This window comes from Sphaeramia orbicularis, chromosome 11, assembly GCF_902148855.1.
Source record: "Sphaeramia orbicularis chromosome 11, fSphaOr1.1, whole genome shotgun sequence".
Classification (NCBI taxonomy): domain Eukaryota; kingdom Metazoa; phylum Chordata; class Actinopteri; order Kurtiformes; family Apogonidae; genus Sphaeramia; species Sphaeramia orbicularis.
The window spans coordinates 50,091,716-50,110,191 of NC_043967.1; the positions used below are offsets into that span (position 1 = coordinate 50,091,716).

The window sequence follows — 18,476 nt, forward strand, 5'->3', positions numbered from 1 at the left end:
AAAGGTGGATTTGGGCGCTGGTCCTTTAAATACAAATGAGCCACTTCAGGCCCCGCCCCCTCCAGGCTGTTGGCTGTGCTGCTCTGTCCCATTCAACCAACAACTGAACATTTTAGGTAATCGACTCAAAGTTTGGACAATTTTAGTATGAACTACAACTGCTGCTGCTGACAAACAATTATGTCGTACTCAGAGAAATGTTCGTCAGAAGTTTTGACCTTATATGTGCCAATGTTGTGGCGTAACTAGTTATAAAACATAATAAATTAAGCAGGAATTAAAACAGATTGTAGAAATCCACTCGATTTTTGCCAAAATGAATATAAAGATAGCTTTGCAGCACCTGTAGGGTTCAAATTCAAACTGTATGAACTATTAGGGTCCAAATACACAAATAAATGAACCAAAGACGAATAAAAGTGGGTTTATCCACTTTGTTACTGTTATACTTTAAGTTGTGATGCTTCTCTGTCTGTGCTTGTTGTTGCTCTTCTTGTGTCTTTGCATTTTTACCACCAAGGAGGTTATGTTTTCATCAGGGTTTGTCTGTTTGTTTGTTTGTTTGTTTGTTAGTAAGATAAGTCAAAACATCATGGACGGATTTTGATGAAATTTTCAGGAAATGTTGATACTGGCACAAGGAACAAATGATTACATTTTGGTGGTGATCGGGGGGGGGCTGATCTGCCTTGGTGGAGGTCTGCTCTCTCTGAGTGCTTTTCTAATTTTATCGTTTGTTGAAAAATGTAAAATCTGTCAAAAATAAATTCATTCATTTTTTGATCCCGCTTTATCCTCACTAGGGTCACGGGGGTCGCTTGGAGCCTATCCCAGCTACATAGGGGCGAAGGCGGGGTACACCCTGGACAAGTTGCCAGTTCATTGCAGGGCTGAACATATAGAGACAAACAATCACTCTCACATTCACACCTATGGACAATTTTAGATTAACCTATCAGTGCATGTCTTTGGATGATGGGAGGAAACCAGAGTACGTGGCGAGAACCCACGCAGACACGGGGAGAACATTCAAACTCCACAAGGAAGGGTCCCACCCCCGGTCGACTGGTGTTGGAATCGAACCCAGGACCTTCTTGCTGTGGGGCAAGAAGGTCTACTGTGTCGCACCACCGTGTCGCCCTCAAAAATAAAGTCTTTAAAAAAAACTAGAAAAGCGCAGACCTCCGCCAAAGCAGATCAGCCCCCTCCCCGATCACCACCAATCATTTGTTCCTTGTGCCAGTATCAACATTTCCTGAAAATTTCATCTAAATCTGTCCATAACTTTTCGAGTTACCTTGCTAACAGTCATACAAACAAACAAACAAACAAACAAATCCTGATGAAAACATAACCTCCTTGGTGGAGGTAATAAACGCTTAGATAATCTGGAAAAAAAAAAAGAAAAAAAAAGGGGTTGTAATTCCAATTGATGTAATACAGGGGTGTCCAAACTTTTTTTAAAGAGGGCCAGATCTGATAATGTGGACATTGCCAGGGGCCAGTGGTCCCTTTGGAAATTTTTTAAACAGTAAAAATTACATATAAATGCGCTGTTCTACAACAATTTTATTTTCATTGTCACAATATCATTTTTTTAAATGGCAATATAACCAAATCTAAGCCACTCAGGTGTGAACAAATTTAAAAAAAATAAAATACATTTCTGCCTTCCTTTCACATCTGGAGTCACATAACATAGAACAAACTGTATGGAGTATCTTAAACATCCAAGCTGATAAAAATCTTAACCCCACATTCATTTTAAACATGACTTATATGAGTAATCATTACTCATATATTACTCAGTAATGCAAAGTCTGTTAACATTTAAGATGAAAACATATGACTCTTACTCTTGTCTTTCACAAAATCATTCAGAAAGTAATATTTTGTGTCACATCTACAAGTACATAACACCAGCAGTTAGAGGCAACTAACCTGGCAACTTGGTAGCCTGCCCTGGTGGTGAATTCACTGAACTCAGAGGTTCAAATCAAGAGTCACTGTTGAGTTTAAAGCAGCTTGAATTTGCTTCATTTTTTCGGAACTCTCACTCCCTGCTAGCTTGTCGTATGCGTTAGCATGTTTTGTCTGCTAGTGTCTCTTTACATTGAATTCCTTAAACAAGGCAACAGTCTGTTGACAAATTAGGCAAACACAATCGCCTTGATTTTCAGTGAAAAAAAATTGTAATTCCCATCTCTCCTGGAAGCAGCGGCCCTCACTGTCAACTTTCGTTTTTTTATTTACAGGCGCCGTGGTTAGAAATTAGCAAAAAGGGTTCACGGCAAAGTCACAGAGCCAGATAGAGTAAGAGTGGTGCTGCCACCATGAGGTGAAAGGAGAAACTGCATTTTGAACCTTTTATGATTCATGTACTCGGTTCAACGGTCCAAGCGGGCCATAAATAATACATTCTAAAACCCAAGCTGTGGGCCGTATAAAATCTGACCGCGGGCCGTGATTGGCCCCCGGGCCGGACTTTGGACATGCCTGATGTAATATATTTTTAAACCCTTTGAATTGAAGCTCAAGGTCCACACTTCAAAAAATTAAAAAAAAAAGGGGGTTTAGCAAAATATGATCCCTTTATGAATAAATCTGAGGGTTGCAAAGATGCTAAATCTAGTAGCATTCATTATCATTCTGATGAACCCACGACAAGAAACAAGGAGATGTTGACTGTCAATCAAATCCTGGTGCATATATTTAGTGTCTGCAGCCTGAGAGAGGAGATATATCATTAAGTGGCTGAAGATCCACACACGATTACATCCACATCACATGTTTCCTCTTTAATAACCAGTTTCTCTCGTCGTATCGTGGTGCATGTATTAGTCACTTGCCGTCGCCTTAGAACTATTGTTAGAATAAGACTGTTGTGGGTAAATATGCTGCCTGTAGATGTTTTAACATCAATTATAATGTGATTTAATACAGTAATGGATGCCACATCAGCTCTGGCACCAATACGAGCAGATATGTGCTTAACATCAGTATCAAATCCACAACCTTCCTAGGAAATGCATTCGTAAACACACTTTTGTCAACATATTTGCCGTCAGAAAAAAAAAAAAAAAAAAAAAAAAAAAAGTGGAGAGGGAAACGGCAAAGAAACTATCGTTAGCAAGAAAATAGGCCATGCTTGTCATCCTTATTTCTCATCAACAGCAGCAGCCTGCCTGCATTAAGAAGCACGATGATAAATGTCATAGAGAGAGGCAGGGGAGCTTATATCAGTCTCTGTATTAGTGTCATGTACATGGAGAAGATTAGGGGGGAGAGGAAGAGCGATGGAGAGGGGAGTAGTAGCAGTGAAGACCCATGAAAACTCTCCATTTCTACTCGGTTACATTCACTGCGGTTGGGGATAATCTAAATGAGAAAATTCGGGATGTGTGAAAGCAAGGTGGGAAAAAAAAAAAAAAAAACGAGTCAGGATGAAGCGAGACAAAGTTCAAAGCACATGAAAATGCTGAAATCTAAATAATCTTTTGTTGATCTCCCCCAACGTTCTCCTTACTCTCTCCTTGCTTCGATTTAAGGAGTCAAATCACGCCTCAAAACACTGGGAGCAGCTGCAAAAAGTCACAAAAAGCTAGTGGCAGTGACTAGAAACACTCCACAGTGGGAATTCTCATTAAAAGCAGCTTATGGTCAAGGACAAGACATAAAAATATACCCGTGAATATACTCCAAAACATCAAAAATACCGTACACTTGAAGATAAAAGCGCCACAAATCTATCATCTATAGAGATAAAGGGCTTATATATCTGTAATAAATACCATTACTTTCATTCTTCTCATATATTTGCCTGAAATCTGAGCCAAGTTACTGAGATAAGGAGGATCTGGGCTGTTCGGAAAGATTTTTGTGTTATTTATTGTTCATCTTCTTCACAACGTGGCTTTTAGAGCAATATTTTTGTAGGAAAATTCATGAAACTTTTACAATAATTTTAATTTTTAATTAGATATATCATTGGTTACACATGAAAATCCACAAAGTGTCTACTCATCTCTAATGTTTAATACCTGTTGATCCATTAATCCGATCAATAGATGTAAATAATTGGTGTAAAATACAGTTTTTCATCTTTTCATGGTCATCAGATATGACCCATTTGGACGTTCAGAGGCTCCGTAGTTACCGTGGAAACACCATCATCTTCTACAACACTGATTCACCAGTAAAACCCATGGAGTCGGATCAGTGACAGTTGTTTTAGTTCATTTCTGAGCTCATGAAAAGTTGACTTTTTACAGACATTTGTCTCTCTCAAAACAGTGATGCCACAAATATATGATCTTATAGAATATGTTCAATTTCTGTAGCTATAACTCCCAACATTATTCATAATCTAATTAATTAAAAATACAGTAGTTTTCCTTTTCATTCTTTACATTTTGCTGATATTTATACTGAAAAAAAAAGTAAAAACCTCAGAAATACACATTTTACAACAGGAACTTGGTCTTTCCATCTCATCAAAAACAGATCGTCAGTGGTTGCAGCTGAAAAAAAAAATACTATTATTAAATCAGAAGAGCTGTTTTAGGAGGTGGTTTAACCTTTAGATACCCAAACAGCCACTAATGACCAAAACCCTCTACTGTTGTAAAACATTTAATGGATTTAGAACCATTACTCCTATCATAATATGCAAATAATTCACCTAAAATACAGTTTGTCATCTTTTCATGGTTCATAAGCTAGTGGCAGTGACTAGAAACGCTGCACAGTGGGAATTCTCATTAAAAGCAGCTTATGGTCAAGGACAAGACATAAAAATATACCCGTGAATATACTCCAAAACATCAAAAATACCGTACACTTGAAGATAAAAGCGCCACAAATCTATCATCTATAGAGATAAAAGGCTTATATATCTGTAATAAATACCATTACTTTCATTCTTCTCATATATTTGCCTGAAATCTGAGCCAAGTTACTGAGATAAGGAGGATCTGGGCTGTTCGGAAAGATTTTTGTGTTATTTATTGTTCATCTTCTTCACAACATGGCTTTTAGAGTAATATTTTTGGAGGAAAATTCTTGAAACTTTTACAATAATATTAATTTTTAATTAGATATATCATTGGTTACACATGAAAATCCACAAAGTATCTACTCATCTCTAATGTTTAATACCTGTTGATCCATTAATCCGATCAATACATGTAAATAATTGGTGTAAAATACAGTTTTTCATCTTTTCATGGTCATCAGATATGACCCATTTGGACGTTCAGAGGCTCCGTCGTTACCGTGGAAACACCGTCATCTTCTACAACACTGATTCACCAGTAAAACCCATGGAGTCGGATCAGTGACAGTTGTTTTAGATCATTTCTGAGCTCATGAAAAGTGGACTTTTTACAGACATATGTCTCTCTCAAAACAGTGATGCCACAAATATATGATCTTATAGAATATGTTCAATTTCTGTAGCTATAACTCCCAACATTATTCATAATCTAATTAATTAAAAATACAGTAGTTTTCCTTTTCATTCTTTACATTTTGCTGATATTTATACTGAAAAAAAAAGTAAAAACCTCAGAAATACACATTTTACAACAGGAACTTGGTCTTTCCATCTCATCAAAAACAGATCGTCAGTGGTTGCAGCTGAAAAAAAACTACTATTATTAAATCAGAAGAGCTGTTTTAGGAGGTGGTTTAACCTTTAAATACCCAAACAGCCACTAATGACCAAAACCCTCTACTGTTGTAAAACATTTAATGGATTTAGAACCATTACTCCTATCATAATATGCAAATAATTCACCTAAAATATAGTTTGTCATCTTTTCATGGTTCATAAGCTAGTGGCAGTGACTAGAAACGCTGCACAGTGGGAATTCTCATTAAAAGCAGCTTATGGTCAAGGACAAGACATATAAATATACCCGTGAATATACTCCAAAACATCAAAAATACCGTACACTTGAAGATAAAAGCGCCACAAATCTATCATCTATAGAGATAAAAGGGCTTATATATCTGTAATAAATACCATTACTTTCATTCTTCTCATATATTTGCCTGAACTCTGAGCCAAGTTACTGAGATAAGGAGGATCTGGGCTGTTCGGAAAGATTTTTGTGTTATTTATTGTTCATCTTCTTCACAACGTGGCTTTTAGAGCAATATTTTTGGAGGAAAATTCATGAAACTTTTACAATAATATTAATTTTTAATTAGATATATCATTGGTTACACATGAAAATCCACAAAATATCTACTCATCTCTAATGTTTAATACCTGTTGATCCATTAATTCTATCAATACATGTAAATAATTGGTGTAAAATAGTTTTTCATCTTTTCATGGTCATCAGATATGACCCATTTGGACGTTCAGAGGCTCCGTAGTTACCGTGGAAACACCGTCATCTTCTACAACACTGATTCACCAGTAAAACCCATGGAGTTGGATCAGTGACAGTTGTTTTAGTTCATTTCTGAGCTCATGAAAAGTGGACTTTTTACAGACATTTGTCTCTCTCAAAACAGTGATGCCACAAATATATGATCTTATAGAATATGTTCAATTTCTGTAGCTATAACTCCCAACATTATTCATAAACTAATCTAAATGAATTAAAAATACAGTAGTTTTTCTTTTCATTCTTTACATTTTGCTGATATTTATACTGAAAAAAATGTAAAAACCTCAGAAATACACAGTTTACAACAGGAACTTGGTCTTTCCATCTCATCAAAAACAGATTGTCAGTGGTTGCAGCTGAAAAAAAAAATACTATTATTAAATCAGAAGAGCTGTTTTAGGAGGTGGTTTAACCTTTAAATACCCAAACAGCCACTAATGACCAAAACCCTCTACTGTTGTAAAACATTTAATGGATTTAGAACCATTACTCCTATCATAATATGCAAATAATTCACCTAAAATACAGTTTGTCATCTTTTCATGGTTCATAAGCTAGTGGCAGTGACTAGAAACGCTGCACAGTGGGAATTCTCATTAAAAGCAGCTTATGGGCAAGGACAAGACATATAAATATACCCGTGAATATACTCCAAAACATCAAAAACACCGTACACTTGAAGATAAAAGCGCCACAAATCTATCATCTATAGAGATAAAGGGCTTATATATGTGTAATAAATACCATTACTTTCATTCTTCTCATATATTTGCCTGAACTCTGAGCCAAGTTACTGAGATAAGGAGGATCTGGGCTGTTCGGAAAGATTTTTGTGTTATTTATTGTTCATCTTCTTCACAACGTGGCTTTTAGAGCAATATTTTTGGAGGAAAATTCATGAAACTTTTACAATAATATTAATTTTTAATTAGATATATCATTGGTTACACAGTCATTAACACATGAAAACCCACAAAGCATCTACTCATCTCTAATGTTTAATACCTGTTGATCCATTAATCCTAGCAATACATGTAAATAATTATTGTAAAATTCAGTTTTTCGTCTTTTCATGGTCATCAGATATGACCCATTTGGCTGTTCAGAGGCTCCGTAGTTACCATGGAAACACCGTCATCTTCTACAACATTGATTCACCAGTAAAACCCATGGAGTTGGATCAATGACAGTGGATGGACACACTGGGTTTATGTTCAGTTAATGACAGATTTCACTGAAAAAGACACTTTTTTTCTCTTTTGCTATAATAACCTTTAAATTAACTTTGAAGAATGTCAAAATCAATTATAGGAAGTACATGATTTACAGTGAAAAATGCTAAATATAGAAGATAATATTATAAGAAATGGTGATAAATCACTAAAGAAACATTAAATGGAGAGAAAAATTCATCAAAGAACTGCCACAAATGTAGCACTGGGTCTTTATGGGTTAAATGAGACAAAAAAAAAAAAAAAAAAATAAAAATCAATATCTACTTTTAATTTAGTAGTAATATCCACAGACACAAAAGTACACTATAAAAAAAAAATCTGTAATTTAACAGAATTTTCACTGTTTATTTTACAGGATTTTACACGTCAAATGTAAAATAACACGAAAAAACTAACTGTGAATAACCAAAAAAATTTCAATGTTTTAAAGAAATTTTTTTCTTTTTTCCACAGAAAAATACAGTTAATACATTTGCAAATGTATCAATTTCACGAATATTTCTTTTCTATTTATGACATTAAACTGTTAATTTAAAATTTAATACTTAAAAAAAAAATTAAAACCAGATAAAATTACTGACAATTAACTGTTAAAGAAGTATTTATTTGTAAGTTTAACAAGACTTGTTTGTTAATTGACAATTATCTTGTGTAATTACAGGAGGTTTCACAACAAAAATGTTGAATAAATGTATTTTTGTGAATGTATAACATGTATAAGCACTGATAAACTGTCCAAATACAGTTTTTATCAGTGGATTGTACAACTGAGTCTCACTGAAAATTATTTATATATATATATATATATATATATATATATACATATATATATATATATATATATATATATATATATATTTATAGATAATTTGATTGTTTTAATACATGTAAATATTCTTTATTTAACATTAAAAAGTCAAAAAAAAAAAAAAAAAAGCAAAATCTCATGTAAAGTTAGAGCAAAAAACTGTATTTTAATTATGGAAAATTACTGTATTTTTATGAGATGGTTATTTTCCGTTATTTTACAGTATTTTTTTGGCACCCCTGCTGCTGGAATATTACAGTTTTTGTTTTACTTTTTTTTTCTTTTTTTTTTCACTGTGTAGCACTGGGTCTTTATGGGTTACACTCCATGGAAAACATGACATACCTGCATAAAGCTGAATCTACATGTTCGACTGTTTGTGTGTATTTGCCATAATCATGTCATGAAATCGCAGTCAAAAGCCTGAATCATGGTATTTTAATATCTATATAAGGCAGTGTGTCTGGGAGGCACAGACTCATAATCAAAGCACAGATAAGTGGAGGTGGAGAGGTGCGGCCGTGGCTAAATGCTAGCGCGGTGGGTTAATAGGATCCACAGGCGACGCAGGCTGAACGTCAGCGCTGGAACGGCGGGAATACGATGTGAGGGTTACCTCCAGTGACACAGCAAACACAAGACTGATATTTTCCTGCTGAGTTTGACAAGGGGCGCCCTGAAAGATTACATCTGGGATTCGATTTGGAGTCCTAAATGTGTGCTTTTTCCTGAGCAGACAGACGGGAACCAAGGGTCAGCGTCACAGAGGAGACAAATCTAAGTCCAACTACAGGATGTGTGTCAATAAGGACCAGGAGATGTTACAATCTTCCACATGATGACAGTCAGTGGCGGCTGGTGAAATGATTTTTTGGTGGGGCATAGTGTCCAAGTCCAACGTGATAACATGGATTACGTACAGATAACACGACACTTTTCATTGGTATTTTATCTGTACGCATTATAAGCTTTCAGCGTGTATATTTACGCCGCGTAAAATAACACACCATTAGTGGTTAGGTTTAGGGTTAGCTAGTCCAGTATGAACCATCAGTCTGGTGTAGGTCTGCTCTGTTTTCCAAAAGTCAGAACTAAACATGCAGAATCAGCGTTCAGTTTCTACGCTCCGTATATCTGGAACAAACTACCAGAAAATCTCAGGTCTGCTGAGAGTCTGAGTTCTTTTAAGTCCAGGTTAAAGACTCACCTGTTCACTGCTGCCTTTGACTAAAAGGCTTTTGACTTTTTTAACTTTATATTCTCTTTCGAAACTCTGCATTGCAATGCTTACTTTAATATTTTTGGGTTTTATGTGTTGTTTTCTTACTTGCTGTTTTTAATCACCTTTTACATGTTTCTTTTAGAATGTTTTAAATGTGTTTCTTTTTCACTTGTCGTTGTATTTCAATGTCCTGTGTGAAGCACTTTGAATTGCCTTGTTGCTGAAATGTGCTATACAAATAAACTTGCCTTCCCTTGCCTTAGCAATTAGTGGCTAGCAGGATTAGTGATTAGTGCGGTTCGCGGCTAGTGCATTGACACACCATTAAATGACATCAAATAACACGCAAAAGGATTAAAATGCGTACATATAGCACGCCAAATGCAATAAATTAGCGTCACATACAACGCAATTTCATGAGATCAGTCTGGTTTTCAGATGTATTATAACCACATATCACCAGTAGGATACACCGAAGCACATGCAACATTCTTTTAAAATATTATGTTAAATTAAAGTAAAAATACACAGTATGTATTTTCACTCATGTATTTTTTATCTGTAAATTTTACCCGTCTATCCTTCAAACATATTTCTTAATTGTCGCTTTTCCATTGGACATCTGCGCAAAACTTTACTGATATTTACTAAATTAAAAAAGAAAAAAAAAACAGAGGTGCATAATGTCGGTTTTTCCATTAAATCATAAATGCGATTATTTCTTTATTATCGCAAGATGACAAGAGAAGTCATTCCATAAACATAGCGATGAACGTAAATATCATGTTGATTTACAGATATATTCATTATTATTATATATTACCCCTCTATCCCGTACGAACTTAAAAAATAATTCGGTTTTCTAGTGCATCCACACATACCGCACCATGTTTCTTTTAAAACTCTTCTTCTTCGCTTGTTCTAACATCCGCCAACATCCTTTTTTTTTTTTATTCACGTGACTCTAGTTGTGGAAAAAGGTCTTTTCATTGCAGTTTTGTGTGATATACCAATTGCACTACACCCAAAAAACCACCTCAAAAAACCCACCTGTCTGGGTGGACCCCCCCCACCCCCACCCTCCTGCACCCTTACAGACTGGACCTACATCATCTACAGCCCATCTGTCCATGGTCGTGGATCTGTCCTTCTCTGTGGTTCCTCTTTTTCCCCAGTGGGTTTTTTGGGGGGGTTTCTTGCTGAGAAGGAGGCTCTAAAGAGGGGGGGGGGGCCTGGGACACTGATCCATTTGCTTCACCGACTGTTTACTAACTGATTATTTAACTGTTTGCTTATTTTCATTGGTTTTTTTTTTTGTTTTTTGTTTTAATAAATTCCACAATTTCTGTAAAGCTCTGGGAGGTGACTTTTTTTTGTGATATTGGGCTCCATAAATAAAACTGAATTGAACTAAACGACTACACCTGAATGCAGATTATACACAGTACTCACCGGCTGTATCATGTATAGCTAATTCAGTGTTTCTCAAACTATGGGGTGGGCCCCCCCGGGGGGGCGCGAAGGCTTTCCGGGGGGGGGCATGGGATCATTCCTAAGTGTTTTGTTTTTTTTCTTCAGGTTCGAACATGTAGCAGGTGGAACTAATGTTTTAGTGTTGGAGCACCCTGGACTCATCTTAGGGACGTACAACAAACAAATCTACTGCCATGGTGATGTGTCACGAGACTAGACCAAGAGTTTAGGTTTGGAGAGTGGACAAGGATTGGACTGGAAAAGAAAAATGTGACATGTTTCTGGTTTTGCACAGTTTGTACAGATTGCACTTTAATGTTCTGAGATGTGCAACGGAAACAGGCTCATTGCAGCCACTGATATTGTTAAAATGTTCATCTTTGTTACCAAAATTTGTTTGTTGTTCTACAAAAATATTTACCTTATTGTCATAGCTGTAAGATAATTACACATTTCCTATTTTTATTTGGAAAAAATAATGTCTTAGGGAGCAGTCTTGTTGAGGTCATTTTTATCGTTCAATCAAAAATCTAAGTTATTTTTAATTTGCACAAACAAATTATTCACGGAAAAGCAAAAAGTATTCTTACGATATTGATGTTTCTTTCAATAAAAGTTACAATTGCACCACAGGTACAATGTTGTTAGGGTTGAGGGGGACTTGGAGATTTTTTGTGCTCCAAAGGGGGGCCCGACAGAAAAAGACTGAGAACCACTGAGCTAATTTATTTCAAGATTATTGTTTCTGCAAAATTATTTTAGGTCATTCCTATCTTCTTCTTCTTCATGTGAAACTTAACGAGACACCACTGATGAAAGTGCACATGGCATTTTTCCAGCTGAGTACCATTTATGGAGCATCGTTTGTTCATGAATAAGCACATCCAAGGCACCTTTTGACAGGAACAAGTAGAGTTTGTCTAAATCTGGTGATGGCAAAGTACATCTAAGCAATTAAATGCATAATAGTGCATGTGCCTCAGTAGGTGCACTCTCAATAACAGCCCTTGAAAATGAAGGAGCAATTATCAAGGTAAACGAGCCTGTCTGATGTGTGTTTACCTGTAGTTTTACAGCAGCCTTCTGAAAAACAGGACGAGGATTTCGCTTTCAGGGGCCAACAGTAAGGGCGTACCCCCGAAATCCAACCAAACCTCTGCTATATATACTGTGGTGGAAAAATTTACTTTTTATATTTTATACTCTATATTTTATACTGTTAGTACATCATCTTTTAATGCTGAGTCATTATTCATTATGTGTGATGTTTACCACTCTGTAACACCCCCGACCCAGGAATGGAGTTCTTTCTTGCCTTGAGTTAAAACCCAAACACCTAAATGTCTGAATGTGTAGACAGAGGATGGTGCCTGCACTCCAGATAGGATCCAAGCAAGGTTAGAGTGAAGAGGTCATCATGACCTCTTCACGGAGCAGAGAAGGAGTAGTATGGGAGTGGTACACTGTACGTACGGAATGACATCATAGTTTGAGGGGGTTGGATTTGGTTCTATATAATCTTTAGTTTTCTCTTGTTTAATCAGACTTCACTTACAGAGTTTCTCTGTGATTGACTTCTCAATAAATGCATTTATTTATTTTAACTCTAACTTTCTCTCCTCCTCTTTGTGTGTGGGTTATCAGTTGAACTTTTCCACAACAATACAAACCATCAGGAAGACGGTATAGAAGCATTAAAGCCAGAACAAACAGACTGAAAAACAGCTTCTACCCGACTGCCGTTAAAGCACTGAATGCTGCTAAAAGATAGTGCAATAGGATGTGACTGTGTCTGTGTGTTTTTATTTTCTTTATTTATTATGCGAATGTGGTTGTGTATGTGTGTGTTTTTATGTTAGGGATTGTACCATTTTAGGATCGCACTTTTAAATTTCGTTGTACAAATGTACAATGACAATAAAGTTTTATTCTATTCTATTCTATTCTATTCTATTCTATTCTATTCTATTCTATTCTATTCTATTCTAAATCTATCCTCTATAATTGTTAGGCAACCAATATGAACTCAATTTCAGCTACATGGACCTGATAGTGCCAGAATAATGGTCACAGAACTTATTTTTCCACCTAGTGAATGAAAATGACACCATGTGAAGTCTGGATGGTAGCAAAAGATGATCAATATGAACCAAATTCGATCTCAATCAGCCTATTATTGCTTATGTCCAAAAAACAGATTTTTCAACTAAAGCGTCCCCATGTGGATGACTCATAATACTGACAGAGGAGCTGAAATCCACAGGGCTCTTCCACTAGGGGTCCACTGTTGTTGCATTTCCACTACGTCAGGGGTGTCAAACTCATTTTTGTTCAGTTCCACATTCAGCTAAATTTGATCTGCAGTGGGCCGGACCAGTAAAATAATAACATAATAATATAAAAATATTGTCAACTCCAAACTTTTCTCTGTGTTTAAGAGCAAAAAAGTAAATTTAGATTATGAGAAGGTTTACTTCCGCAAGCTGTCCTTTCAAACGGTGTGAACAACATGAACAAACTGAAAAAATCAGTGTAATTTTAACAATATTCTGTCTCAGTTTATCATTTCCACATGTACATTAGAACTTACAGATCACAGTGGATCTACAAACACACAAAACATTTAGTAACTGGCAGAATATTGTTAACATTGCACTTCATATTTGTTCAGGCAATTCACATTTTTTGCGAAATTATACTTTGTTTTAGTGGAAATACATGAAAATATTTACATTTACAAAGAGAAACATTTGGAATTGCCGTTATTTCTATGTTATTATGATCGTATCTTACCCATTTGACCCACTTGCGGTTGAATTGGTCTGAATGCGGAACCTGAACTAAAAGGATTGTTCATATTTTAATGTAATTTTTGCATTTCACAAATTCATCCCAAGGGCCGGACTGGACCCTTTGGCGGGCCGAATTTGGCCCCAGGCCACATGTTTGACACCTGTGCACTACATGGTACCAGCTCGACTCGACTCGGCCTTTTTGCGTTCCCATTACGAAAAAGGTCCTGGAATCTGGTACCTGGTACTACTTTTTTGGTATCACCTCCACCGCGGTTCCAAGCGATACTAAACCATGACGCGTTAACACTGCAGACCAGTGATTGGTCAGACAGTTTTCTCTGTAACCTGCCGTTTTACAAAAAACAGATGCGGAAGAGGACAGTAAATCTAGCGGTACATTAATCCACATGATAACAGCCCAAAACTACACCATGGTCGGTCAAGGAGATTCAGTCTTCAGTGGCCGACGTAAAAATGCAGATGAGAAAACACACAACGAGCGAGTTTTCAGCAACTCCCTGAGAGCAGACGACACCTAAATAACGCACTGCATCGCTATGACGTCCAGGTACTGTAAAGTCAGTAGTATCCTTTAATGGAAAACGATCTCCAGGAATACCGAGTCGAGCTGGTTCCACGTCATGGAAACACAGCATGTGTTAGTTATCAAGGGAGAAGAAATCCAACCAGCGGTGGATTCTCAAAATCGAGTTTAGGGGATATAATTATACCCCTGATGAAAATGAAGGAGTAGTTTTCTGGGTAAATGTGATCAACGGATTATGTCCAAAAAACTGATTTTCAACTCAAGGCCCCCATGTGGATGACTGACATAACTCTGATGAAGAAGCTGAAATTCACAGGGTTCTTCCACTAGAGGTCCACTACACTACCAGTCCAAAGTTTGGACTCACCTTCTCATTTAAATACATGAGATGGACCACAGTTGGACAACAAGTGCTCAGCATCACTGGGAACTCCTTCAAGACTTTTGGAAAACATTTCAGGTGACTACCTCACGAAGCTCATCCGGAGAATGCCAAGAATGTGCAAAGCAGTAACAAAAGCAGAAAGTGGCTATTTTGAAGAATCTAAAATATAAAACGTGCTTTGAGTTACGTCACACTTTTTTTAACTACATGATTCCACATGTGTTCATTCATAGTTTTGATGCCTTCAGTGAGAATCTACAGTGCAAATAGTCATGAAAATAAAGAGAAACCAGGTGAGTCCAAACTTTTGACTGGTAGTGTATGTTGTTTATCAAGGGAGAAGAAATCCAACCAAATCTGTCCTAATAATCGCATTCACACCGAGGGTCTGGCAGCGGTGGATCCCTGAAATCGAGTTTTGGGGATATAATATTAACACTGATCAACAACAAATTTATTGTTTAAGTTTTTTGAGCTGATTTAGGATAATTTTGGTGTGCTGAATCCAAAAATCACATTAATTTTGCTCAATCAGGTCAACTTTCTGAACTATGCTACATATTGGCTTTTGAACATTTTTGCTTACATTTATAGGCATTTTCACATCATATGATACAAAATTCTTTCATATTTCTTGCAATAAACGAGTTCTGAAGATTTTACTTTTGCCAATTTATGATTAATGTTTATTTTTAATATTACAGGTGAATGAAATGGCTTCGACTAGAGATCTTGCAAAAATAAGCCTGATGTATTCTGCTACATCTGTGGTGAATACACCATTGTACCTAACAGGAATCAAGTCACAAGTTTCATAAAGTTTCATAAACCTATTTTGGGTGAGAACTATATAAAAAAATCAATTGATAAAGTCACAAAAATGTAATAAATTTTGTGAGAAGATCAAATTTTTCAAAATCAAATTAGCAAAAAAAACTTGATTGAGAAAAACAGATGTCATTTTTGGATTTAGTGGTGCAAAATGGTCCTAATTCAGTTGAAGAAACCTAGACAACTTGCAAAAACATTTTTTTGTAACCCAGTGTAATAATACCCCTGATGAAAATGAGGGAGTAATTTTCTGGGTAAACGGACCTGCCTGGAGTGTATTTACCTGTAGTTTTACAACATCATTATGAGAAACAGATTTATGCGGTTAAATTACTAACCTTTTTGGAGTATTTTTTTAATAATCGCCTAAACAACCTGTCAGTGTTTCCTTGGGATGCTTCCACACCTGCAGCCTTTAGTCTGCTCACATCAGCCCATAGTTCATTTTCCCCTGTGGTGTGGTTTGTTGTGCAGGTGTGAATGCGGTAATTACACTTGGTTGCGGACCAAAACAAGCGCACCTATAGACCCTTTTGGAGGAGGTGGTCTGGGCTGCGGCTCCCTACGGACTTGGAGCACTTCATTTGTGGCGGGGATGTGATCTGACCTCAATCCGACCCGTCTACCAGGTGTACGTCGGCAGTTTGAGCTAAACAGCTTCTGTTGCCAGCTGTGCTTTTTCTACTGCGATAGCGGAGCACGCTGACGCAGCTGCTGCACCAGAGGAGGAACATCTTCCAAATATGCAGCAGTTCACAAGACCAGACTGTGTTTGTGTATTTAAACATGGCCTCAAACATGTCTGACCAATAAGAGGAGGAGACAGTGTCATAGGGTCTGTTTACATTTTAGAGACTGAAACCAAACTGAAGCAAAGAGGAAAGGACCTCAGAACAACACCACTACTACTGAGAGAATAGAATAGAAAAGAAAAGAAAAGAATAGAATAGAACAGTATAGACTAGAAAAGACTAGAATAGAATAGAACAGTATAGAATAGAATAGAGTAGAATAGAATGTAACAGTATAGACTAGACTAGACTAGAATAGAATAGAACAGTATAGAATAGAATAGAATAGAATAGAATAGAATAGAGCATAAAAGAATAGAACAGAATAGAGTAGAATAGAATATAGTAGAACAGAATAGAATAGATCAAAATAGAATAGAACAGAATAGAATACATTAGACTAGACTAGACTAGACTCGAATAGAATAGAATAGAACAGTATAGACCAGAATAGAATAGAATAGAATAGAATAGAATAGAATAGAATAGAATAGAATAGAATAGAGCATAAAAGAATAGAACAGAACAGAGTAGAATAGAATACAGTAGAACAGAATAGATCAAAATAGACTAGAATAGATTGGAATATAGTAGAACAGAATAGAATACATTAGACTAGAATAGAGAAGAATAGAATAGAGAAGAATAGAATAGAAATAGATATATAACAAAAGAGCAGTGCCACAGAAATAAGAATAGAATGAATATGAAATTACTAAAACTAAAATAAGATCAGAAAACAGAATATACATTTTACAATTTCACAAACTCGCACAAGAATAGAGCTAAGTAGAATAAAAAATAAAAATGGACAAAATATGAATAGACGCATGTTTAGAGTATTAACAGTTTTAACAGTATATATTACCCATGAAAACTGTATGTGTTTCTATGTAACAGTATGTGTACCTATGAACCAGGTCTATATGAAAATAGTGCATTTATATTTTGATAAATACTGAATAAATATTGCATTGTTATTACCAGCTGTTTTCCCTTTTTGCTTTGAATCCTTACGCTAAACTAAGCTAAGCTAATCAGGCTCTCCTTCAGCTTTGTTCCTGACTCCAAATGCCTCATTGTCTCTGATAAATGATGGTAGGTCATTACAGCTGGGTCTGTGGTAATGGTCAGCAGAACCAACCAAAGGATGGACTGTGAATGCATCATACTGCATAGGCGTAATGTGCATTCCCACACTTTAATTTAATAAACACAACAATATAATCCTATTATTTTCAACCCTTTGCTTATCTGGATTACTCATTTAATCTTCTGCTGTTTGATTCATTCATACTGATCCACTCCACTTTGACACCCTTTAATCCTGTCCAGCTGCTGTTGCATACGGTTTGTCTGCAAATATTTCACAATAAAAGCCCTGGTAAGAAATGACAGGCTTCACAGAAATGGCATAAGGCTTCTATAAATTCTTCATTTTATATTAATCGTGTCATGCAATGGATAAAGATGAGAATTGGTCCTAAAATATGACCAGTGATATTTCTCTAGCAGAGCGATTTAGGAATAAAAGCCTGGTACCTTCTGCAGCTGCATCAAAAAGAGAATGTGATCGGTATTTGAGGAAAACCAGGTGATGCATTTCAGAAAAGATCAAACGCTCCTTTCAGCTAGAAACCTGTTGCAGAACCGGGCTGATGCTGGAAGGGATTCGGCTTTTATGTCCCGAATACAACAGCTCAAATAGCACATACAATTAGACTTTTGATAGGTTGAATATTTCATAAGTCCCACTGTACTCACAGGAACATCCAGCTGAAAGCACTTAGCCCAGACTGACGATTCATTCACTTTTTTTCCCCCATTTTCTTCAAGTTAACCCAGTTAAACAATGTACAGATAACACAAAACAACTGATTTGCTTTGCTAGCATATCAGTTAACATATCAACAGTTAGTATATTATATGTACCAACACCTTATCAAAACGAAATTATGAAATGGTTAGACACGTTAATGTGCTGACAT

The 18,476-nt window shown here is 36.2% G+C and overlaps 1 protein-coding gene across 1 annotated transcript in view; it reads right to left on the reverse strand.

Annotated features, from left to right (window-relative positions):
- Nucleotides 1-18,476, reverse strand: part of pvrl2l (PVR cell adhesion molecule related 2 like) — a 715,997-nt gene that overhangs the window by 10,544 nt on the left and 686,977 nt on the right. The window lies entirely within an intron of this gene.